The sequence below is a fragment of the Astyanax mexicanus genome, chromosome 6 (genome assembly GCF_023375975.1).
Source record: "Astyanax mexicanus isolate ESR-SI-001 chromosome 6, AstMex3_surface, whole genome shotgun sequence".
NCBI classification, from domain to species: Eukaryota; Metazoa; Chordata; class Actinopteri; order Characiformes; family Acestrorhamphidae; genus Astyanax; species Astyanax mexicanus.
This window is the reverse complement of record NC_064413.1, coordinates 17,571,894-17,581,364: the sequence shown is the minus strand read 5'-3', so window position 1 is coordinate 17,581,364 and position 9,471 is coordinate 17,571,894. Positions and strand designations below refer to the sequence as shown.

The 9,471-nt window shown below is 36.3% G+C and overlaps 1 protein-coding gene and 1 long non-coding RNA gene across 3 annotated transcripts in view; both read left to right on the top strand.

Annotated features, from left to right (window-relative positions):
- Positions 1-334: 334 nt before the first annotated feature.
- Positions 335-5,840, top strand: LOC125802513 (uncharacterized). Of its 2 annotated transcripts, none has more exons than XR_007439642.1 (5): positions 335-693; positions 1,309-1,342; positions 1,734-1,798; positions 2,748-3,100; positions 5,704-5,840. It is a non-coding gene; the product is annotated as an uncharacterized LOC125802513 (long non-coding RNA). The 2 variants fall into 2 exon arrangements; XR_007439643.1 differs by having other exon boundaries at positions 2,748-3,104.
- Positions 5,841-7,702: 1,862 nt separating this feature from the next.
- lars2 (leucyl-tRNA synthetase 2, mitochondrial) overlaps positions 7,703-9,471 on the top strand; it is a 109,208-nt gene continuing 107,439 nt past the window's right edge. Inside the window, exon 1 of the mRNA XM_007239512.4 lies at positions 7,703-7,903. The gene's annotated coding sequence lies outside the window, so the exon portion shown is untranslated. The remainder of the gene's footprint in view (positions 7,904-9,471) is intronic.

Sequence of the window (9,471 nt, the reverse complement as noted above, 5' to 3'; positions counted from 1 at the left end):
TTTGTGTCATCTGACATTTTATTACTATAAAGCACTAAAATTATTTTGTATTTTATATCCCTAACTGTAAAACTGTTGCTTTGTTGTTTTAATAACTGCAAACTAAAGAGCTTTTACTGTTATTACTGTTGTCATTGGTGTTATAAAAGGGGAAAATGTAGACCTAAATGAATATACAGGTCTGAGAAAGAATAAGAGACCACTTAGAAATTATGTTTTTTACCAAATTAAAAGCCTCCGGAATATAATCAAGAGGAAGATGGATGATCACAAAGCATCAAATCAAGCTGAACTGCTTGAACTTTTGCACCAGGAGTGGAATAAAATTATCCAAAAGCAGTGTGTAAGACTGCCCTGATAGCAGACTACTCCGATCCGGATCCGTTTTACCTCCGGCAGATCCGCGCTACAGTCAGGTCTGTTTAGTGGATCTGGTACGGCTTCACTCCGGGTTCGGGTTATGATTGTGACTCACGTTCAGATCCGTTTTACTGACGGTAAATCCGCATAACAGTCCGTCTCATTTCACGCCTTCCATATGACTTCGGCACGGAGTCAGATACCAGATGTGAGTTCAGTGTCAGTTCAGTGTCGTTTTGCGGATCCGGGCCGCATCGGCGGAGCGGCACAGGAGCGGGAGAAATTCAAACTCAGCACGAGGACCAACTGACATCTGCTGAATCTGCGCTTCAGGTGAGTTAACTAGCTACCTAGCTAGCGTCATTTAATTACATTTATTGCTCATTTTTAATCTTGTATATGCTAAAGTTGATTTATCACGTGTATGTTGGATAATATCAATTGTTTTTTTGTGTATTTAATGTTAATTGTTGTCAATTTGTAGGCAAAATTGACAAAAAGCTTCAGTTAACGATACCAGTTAGTTATGCTAGTATTAGCTAGTATAACTAGCTAAGCTAACCAGGCTAACTAGCTTAAATAAACGCTGTTAACTCATTTTGCTCAAGTAACACACCTTTTTTTTATTAAAATAAACAACTTTAGTTATTCTTAGAACCTTAAATAGTTGTGTTTGGGCTTAATTATAATAAAGCTCGTCAGACGTTTTCCTGCTCCACCTTGTATAGGTTGCTGCAACAGTGATTAATAGTTAGGTTTACAAAACTTATTGCCTCATTTAGTTTAGTTTGTTCATTATTTGCAAATAAGTTTTTGGATAACTCAATCTGGATACATAAAGTCTGATGCAAATCTGATGTATGGTAAGTTAAAGTTCAGCCTTTATTTTAAAAAAGAAAATGCTTAACTTACAATACTGAATGTAATTTTGTTTTGTTTGTTTTTTAGGTGTAATCATTTACCCATCAAATCACCTAACAAGGTAATTAATTCTATTTTCCAGCAGTTCTGTAATTAATTTTGACTTTAAGTCTGTTGATACACGTTTGATTTGATATGTTTGCTCTTAATGTAGCATTTATCCACTTTCTTATTTTAATTCTCCATTGAGCTGTAATATACAGAATAAAAGTCCTCTCATGTCTGATCTGGGCTCCACTGTGTTAAAACAAGGCTATGTAAGTATTTGCGTGCCCTGCTATCAGAACTTTCTCAGCCTCGTTTCAACACCGTGGAGGTCAGATCAGACATGAGAGGAATATTATTCAGTGTATTACACCTCAATGGAGTGAAACAGTGATTTTGAAGTTCAGAATAGCTTTTAAGTTTGTGTTTTGTTTTCTGTCTGCGCTTGCTGCATCTCCCCCTCGCAGGATCAGCCTGGATCCTAACAGTACTTGATGCACTGAGCAGTGACATTATACATAGAGTAGTTAAGGTAAGAAATATACATTTCTTTCCTTTTAAAACATTTGTGTTGTTACGTATAATAACAATTACATCAGGCGTTATCAGATCGAGGTTCAAATTATCAAATCAAATTGTTGGCGGGGACCATTTAAAAAATCACTGGATATTGGTGTCCGTGCTAACTCTATACCCTTGAGTAAAGTAACCAAGTACTAATACTTCATTACTTTTCATCCCTTTGCTTTATCTTAAATGATTGCCACCTTTTGAACTAAAATAATTCCTAATCAGTTGTCTATTCCTGACTAGAAAACTAAAAATAACAGTTTTAAATGTTTTGCTTTTTTTTAAGATGGAGAGAACTACTGCAGGATTTCTCCAGACTCACTGTAATTACACATGGTCACCATGACACACTAAATAGGACAGGGGTGTTTTTCCTGAAAGTGATCAATCTTAGCGAATAACAAACAAACTAACGCATGACGTGAGAAAAGAACGAGCCAGTTCTTCAAGTGTTTCCCATAGAGCTTTGCAAAAAGTTCAAAGAGCGTCTTTGTTGACTCCTCCCCTTTGCAATTCCTGTAAATCCTGTATTTCCTTGGGAATTCCATATAAGTGTGTGTATGGTGCAGTAACAACTGGGTTACAGAATGCACAGACTTGGAGTCTGCACACTTGCTAAGACCGTGACGATCACCAGTTGTCTGCAGGAAACCACCTGTAGCATAAAATCAGTGGGCAGTTAGGTGGTACATGGTGGAACTCTGTGGAACTGAGTTGGCCTAGAGGCACACATATATACAGTGAGGAAAATGAACACCCTGCGACTTTGCAAGTTCTCTCACTTATAAATCATTGAGGGGTCTGAAATTTTCATCTTTGGTGCATGTCCACCGTGAGAGACATAATAAAAATCCGGAAATCACAATTTATGATTTTTTAAAAATAATTTATTTAATTTACAACTTTCTCAGCAGGATTTGGTATCCGCAAAATGGTTCGAGGTCCTCAGCCCTCGCCTCCCCCAGCACAGAGGAAAACTACCAAGGGCGGTACTCTCATTATAGGAGATTCAATTGTTAGACATTTAAAAGTATCTAAGAGTAATGGCACAATTTCATGTCTTCCAGATGCTTGCATGCTGGTAGTCGGCAAGCGGCTCCCTGGGGCGCATTGCCAAAGCAGGAACCCCGGCACCATCGCCCTCCACGTGGGGATGAGCTTTTGGGAGCGACCGGCCCCGTTCCACAGAGACAGGCTTCTCTCTGTGAACATCGAGGCGGTGCTACGCTGAGACTGACTGTCTCTACCCAGTCACACCAGCCAAGTAGGTTTGTTTGCTGGTATTTCTGCTTGTACTATTTGTATGTCAATTCTTCATAATAGTGTAAATAAAACACGTTATCAAAATAGCTGGAAAATCTGTTTTAACAACTCCATTAGAATTAATACAAACTCGTCTGTCCTTCTGAGTTACAGCAACAACCACATTAAATCGGGGCTGTTAAATATAAGATCGCTGGCACCTAAATCAGTTACTGTAGGTTAAATTATCATTGACAATGCACTCTCTATGAGACATGGGTTAAAACTGATGGATATTTAGCTCTAAATGAGTCCACTCCCCCCAGGTTCTAGCTATTTCATCTACCCATGCAGGACTGGTCAGGGTGGTGGTGTAGTCGTCAGTTATAGGAATAAATCAAAATACAGAGTTTGAAGCTAAGTCATTTGAACTGTTTAACCTTATAGTCGCAGGCCCATCTACTGCCACCAAAACCCAACATTCATTCCTGCTGATAACTATCGTCCTCCAGGACCATATGCAAAATTCACTAAGAAATTCAGTATATTTTTTAGCTGCAGTAGCTCTCAACTCTGACAGAGTTATCATTGTTGGTGACTTTAATATCTATTTTGAAAAGAAACAGGGCCCACTGAGAATAGCATTTAAATCAATTTTGGATGCATTAGCCTTCAATGAGAATGTAATGGGCCCACCTACTGATGTACTGACTCAACTTTTTTTTCATTTGGTGATCGTTTTGGCTATGTTGCAGCCAGGGGAATGCATTTTTGCAGAAAACCTGCTTTTTCATTAAATTTTTGAAATCTAATGACTTTTACTCTCAAGTCATTCATACTCTCTGGACGCATTTTGCACTCTGGACATGTTCATGGCAAAAATGTACACACACCTACAAACTGCTCTTAAATCATTATACATCAATATTGTTTTGCTTTTTTTTTCATAAATCAGGATTTTAACCATTTAAATAACTGTTTAATAATTTTATACAGTAATTACAGTGAGATAAAAAAATGTGTTTTCAATGGAAGTCAATGGGGCATTTTTGGCCACGAAGGTGTTCAGAGGGAGTATTTGACACTACATAAAAAAATTCTACCAATGCCCCATACATCTAATATTTATTATATGAGAAATAGTACAACTTTTGTGGGTTTTTTTAATGAATAATTAATCATGAATGTAATTAAACTGTCAATTAAAGGGTTAAAATCCTGGAATGTATTAAATATTTGATCATTTTGATCAGGGCTGGATTTGATTAAGTGATTTATGAAAAAATAGCAAAAAAATATATATATATAAAATATATATATATATGAGTATTTTATTGCTGATTTTGTGCATGTACATTTTTGGCAACAAAGGTGTCCAGAGGGTGCAAAATTTAAATCTGGCACTACGTAAAAAAATAATAATGCAATCAAATCAATTTTGTTGCTAATCTTTTACATGTCCAAGACTCTAATAGTCACCAATGCCTCATTTGTCTGCTGTTTGTTTTGTGGAAAATAATTTTTGTGTTTTTTTTTGCCAAAATACAACAATAGTTAAAATATTTAAACTGTCATTTAAAGGGTTAAAATCCTGAAAATTATTTAATGTTTGGTAGTTTTGGGTAGAACGGAAGTTGATTAAGTGATTTTATGAAAAAAAAAAAGTTTATTTATGTAAAAAAAAAAAATATTGATGTATAATGATTTAAGAGCATTTTTTAGGTGCTTGTACATTTTTACCACAAACGTGTCCAGAGGGTGCAAAATTTGAAGGGGGCTTGAGGGTTAACCTGAACATTTATCACCTGGCCGCTTTATTAGCAAAAACACAATTACAACTGCAACAACAAAAGCATTTATCAAAAACCGCTGACTTATTCATTCCGGAAGCTGTAAGACTCTTAAACTCCACTTAACAACACACTGCACTGACACCAAGGACAAATTACTGTTTACTGTTTACCAACATGGTCACTTTACTTGCACTGAGACACTTTATCTCCACTGCTCTAATTCACATTATCATGCTGCTATAGCACACTTGCACTCTGGACTTCATGTTGCTGAACCTTCTACTCTCTATTTATTTTTTTTATTCTTGGGATATTTATCTATCTATTTTGTATATTCTATTTCTTTTATTGTATTCTTTTTTTATCTATATATCTATTAATAACAGCTCTTTGGGTGTAAAACTGGATCGTGAGATCACAATTTCGTTCCACCTCATGTACCACATGTGATGCGAATGACAATAAAATCTCCTTGAATCCTTATATTCTATTGTAAATAAAATACAATATAATTTTAAGTACGAGTTAACAAAGTTCTTAGCCTTACAAAGCTTTTGGGAAATGCACCCCAAAGCTATAAGTGCACTTTTTATTTATCTTTCTTTTAATTTTGGGTGCATAATTCCAGTAAAATGGTAATTATTTATTATGTGAAATGGTATAAATGAAAATTAGCTAGCCCCTATTAAATACAGCTGTGACATTTATATATCTTTTAGAAATTTGGTCAAATGAAAAACACTTGTCATTTTAGTACGCTATATTCATTTCTAGCCACTTCTTTTCTGCTGTTTCTGAAATAAAATATTTTCTTATTTTGTCTTTTTTATAGGCTGCACTGTAGTGGTGTTAAGTGTCCAAGAATGCTCTCATCAGTGGAGGCACAGCTGGCTGCAAAAAACGTCTGTGTCTGCATGTTTATATTATGTGAATTAAAAATGGTTTTATTATTAAAATAATTGTATTAATGCCTGTTGATTTATAAATTGTTTAATTGAAATCAAATTTTATTTAAGTAGCTTAATTAAGTATTGCATTTATAACTGATGGTATTTTATTTAACTAGCTTAAGTATTGCATTTATAAGTGATGGCATTTTATTTTAATTAGCTTAAGTATTGCATTTATAAGTGATGGTATTTTATTTTAATTAGCTTAAGTATTGCATTTATAAGTGATGGCATTTTATTTTAATTAGCTTAAGTATTGCATTTATAAGTGATGGTATTTTATTTTAATTAGCTTAAGTATTGCATTTATAAGTGATGGTATTTTATTTTAATTAGCTTAAGTATTGCATTTATAAGTGATGGTATTTTATTGAATTAGCTTAATTAATATTGCATTTATAAGTGATGATATTTTATATAATTAGCTTAATTAAGTATTGCATTTATAAGTGATGGTATTTTATTTAATTAGCTTAATTAAGTATTGCATTTATAACTGATGGTACTTTCATTAATTAGCTTAATTAAGTATTGCATATATAAGTTATGGTATTTTATTTAATTAGCTTAATTAAGTATTGCATTTATAATTATTGTATTTCATTTAGCTAACCTAATTAAGGATTGCATTTACAACTAATGTTTTTTTATTATATTATTTAAATATTGCATTTGTAATTTAATGTACTGTATTAAACTCTTTTAATTTATCAATGTAAAAAAGAAGTAAAATAGCTTAGTGCTCTTTCTTTACTACTTTTATTTTGAAATATGTCATTATAATCATTAATAAGTAGGCTGGGGAACGTGAAAAGGCCGTGGCTTGGCCGTAGCTAATACGGAACTAATCCGGGGCTGATCCAGATCTGGTCCAGATCTGTAACGGACCTGTTCCAGCGAGTGTAACGGTAAGCGGATCCGGCGCGGATCCGGCCCATATTCGGTCTAAAGGAACACCTGAAACGCTTGGTCTGGACTGGTGCTGGCCCAGTATCTTTTTGACTCCGTAAAACGGATCCGTGACGGTTTTGGCCCGTTGTGCATCTGGACCCCGGCCCAGAACCGTTTTACGGATCCGGCGCGGAACTTGTGATAGACTCGGCCCGGATCCGGCCAGAATGCTTTTTGCTATCTGGGTGGTAAAGGAGAACATGCAAAGATGCATGAAAATCGTGTTTAAAAACAAGGGTTATTGCACCAAATATTGATTTCTGAACTCTTAAAACTTTATGAATATGAACTTGTTTTCTTTGTATTATTATTTGAGGTCTGAAAGCTCTGCTTCTTTTTTGTCTCATTTTCTGCAAATAAATGCTTTAAATTACAATAGATTTTATGTGGGAATTTGGGAGAAATATTGTCTGTAGTTCATATAATAAAACAACAATGTTAATTTTACTCAAACATACACCTATAAATAATCAGAGAAAAATCAAAAATCAGAGAAACTGATTTAGAAAAGTGATCTTTTAATATTTTCCAGAGCTATATATTTATATTAATAAATACTACCATTTCAATACTAAGCAGCCAAAAAAGAATATTGAATCGTTTTGATAAAATAGAAATTCCCCTCATATAATTAATGCACAGTACTCAGTGCTTCTACTTTAAATTTTCTCCTAATAGTAAGCTAGCTGTTATCCCTAGCTGTTATTATAGCTCATATCCATCCATCCTTCTTTTATTGTTTTTATTGTATATGCTGTAGTTCTGCTGCAGGTGGAGACTGTCCGACCTGACTTTTCTCCACCTCCAACACCCCCTCAACTGTGTTTGGCTGCTCTCGCTGACCAGCAAGTCGAGCTGTGTCTCTAACACGCCTGGTACTGTAGAGAGGGAGTGAGTGAGAGGAGAAACAGCGCTGTGGTGCTGGTGGTGGTGGAGCTGTGTGTTGGGTTGTCTCTGCAACGGAACTAATAAAGTCTCATTTGAACAATATGGCGGCGCCCTGTGAGCGGCAAGAGTCCTGCTGAGAACAGACACACGTAAAGAGAGAACTGAGAGAAAACCGCGCTAATGTCCCCTACATGACCCAGCACGGAATACAGCTCAGCCTGAAGCGGTGTTTCTGCCATTATTGTGAGTACAGACTCCATATCAGACATGTTTACAGTGACAGGTGAAGGAGATGCCCTGAGCTTCACTGGAGTTCACGTGCAGCTAGAAGCACTCTTCAATGTACTTCAGTGTAGTTCACATGTAGCCAGGCGTGCTCTTCACTGTAGTTCACGTGTAGAAAAGCTATTCACTGTAACATTAGTTAATGGGTAGAACCGCCCTTCAGTGTAGTCCACTGTAGTTCACGTCTAGCTAGACGTGTTCTTCAGTGTAGTTCACGTGTAGAAACGCTATTCAGTGTAGTTCATGTGGAGCTAGACGTGCTCTTCACTGTAGTTCACGTGTAAAAAAGCTCTTCATGGGTGGAAACGCCTTTCAGTGTGTAGGTAGATGTGCTTGACACTGTAATGTACGTGTATAAACGCCCTTCAGTGTAGTTCACGTGTAGCTAGACGTGCACTTCAATGTAGTTCATGTGTAGAAGCGCTATTCCGTGTAGTTCACTGTAGTTCAAGTGCAGCTAGATATGAGCTTCACTGTAGTTTACGTGTAGAACACCCTTCAGTGTAGTTCACTATAGTTTACTTGTAGCTAGACATGCTCTTCACTGTAGTTCACAGTGAAGGTGCTATTCAGTGTAGTTTACATGTAGAAACACCCTTCAGTGTAGTTCACTTGTAGCTAGATGTGCTCTTTACTGTAGTTCACATGTAAAGGTGCTATTCAGTGTAGTTTACTTGTAGAAACACCCTTCAGTGTAGTTCACTATAGTTTACTTGTAGCTAGACGTGCTCTTCACTGTAGTTCACATGCAAAGTTGCTATTCAGTGTAGTTTATGAGTGGAAACGCCCTTAAATGTTGTTCATGGGCAGCTAGGCAATCCCTTCACTGCAGTTCTCATGCTAAGGTGCTATTCAGTGTAGTTCATGTGTACCTAGGTGTGCTCTTCACTGTAGTTCACATGTAAAGGTGCTACTCAGTGTGGTTCATGGATAGAAATTCCCTTCAGTGTAGTTCACTGTAGTTCACATATAGCTAGATGTGCTGTTTACTGTAGTTCACATGCTAAGGTGCTATTCAGTGTAGTTCATATGTACCTAGGTGTGCTCTTCACTGTAGTTCACATGTAAAGGTGCTACTCAGTGTGGTTCATGGATAGAAATTCCCTTCAGTGTAGTTCACTGTAGTTCACATATAGCTAGATGTGCTCTTTACTGTAGTTCACATGCTAAGGTGCTGTTCAGTGTAGCTCATGGGTAGAAACGTTCTTCAGTGTAGTTCACATGTGAAGGTACTTTTCAGTGTATCTAGATAAATATGTTCTAAATATGTTCTTTAGTGTAGTTAACATGCAAAGGTATTATTCAGTGAAGTTTATGTGTAGAAATCGGTGCCCATCAGTTTAGTTCACAGTAGAAGCATTCTTCAGTTTGGGACCTGTGTTGAAGTGCTCTTCATAGTTCAACGTGTAGAAGTGCACTTCAGTGAAGTTCATGTGTTGAAACTCTCTTCAGTGTAGTGCACAGTAAAAGCACAGTTCTTCAGTGTGGTACATTTGTGAAGGTGCTCTTCATTGTAGTTCATGTTT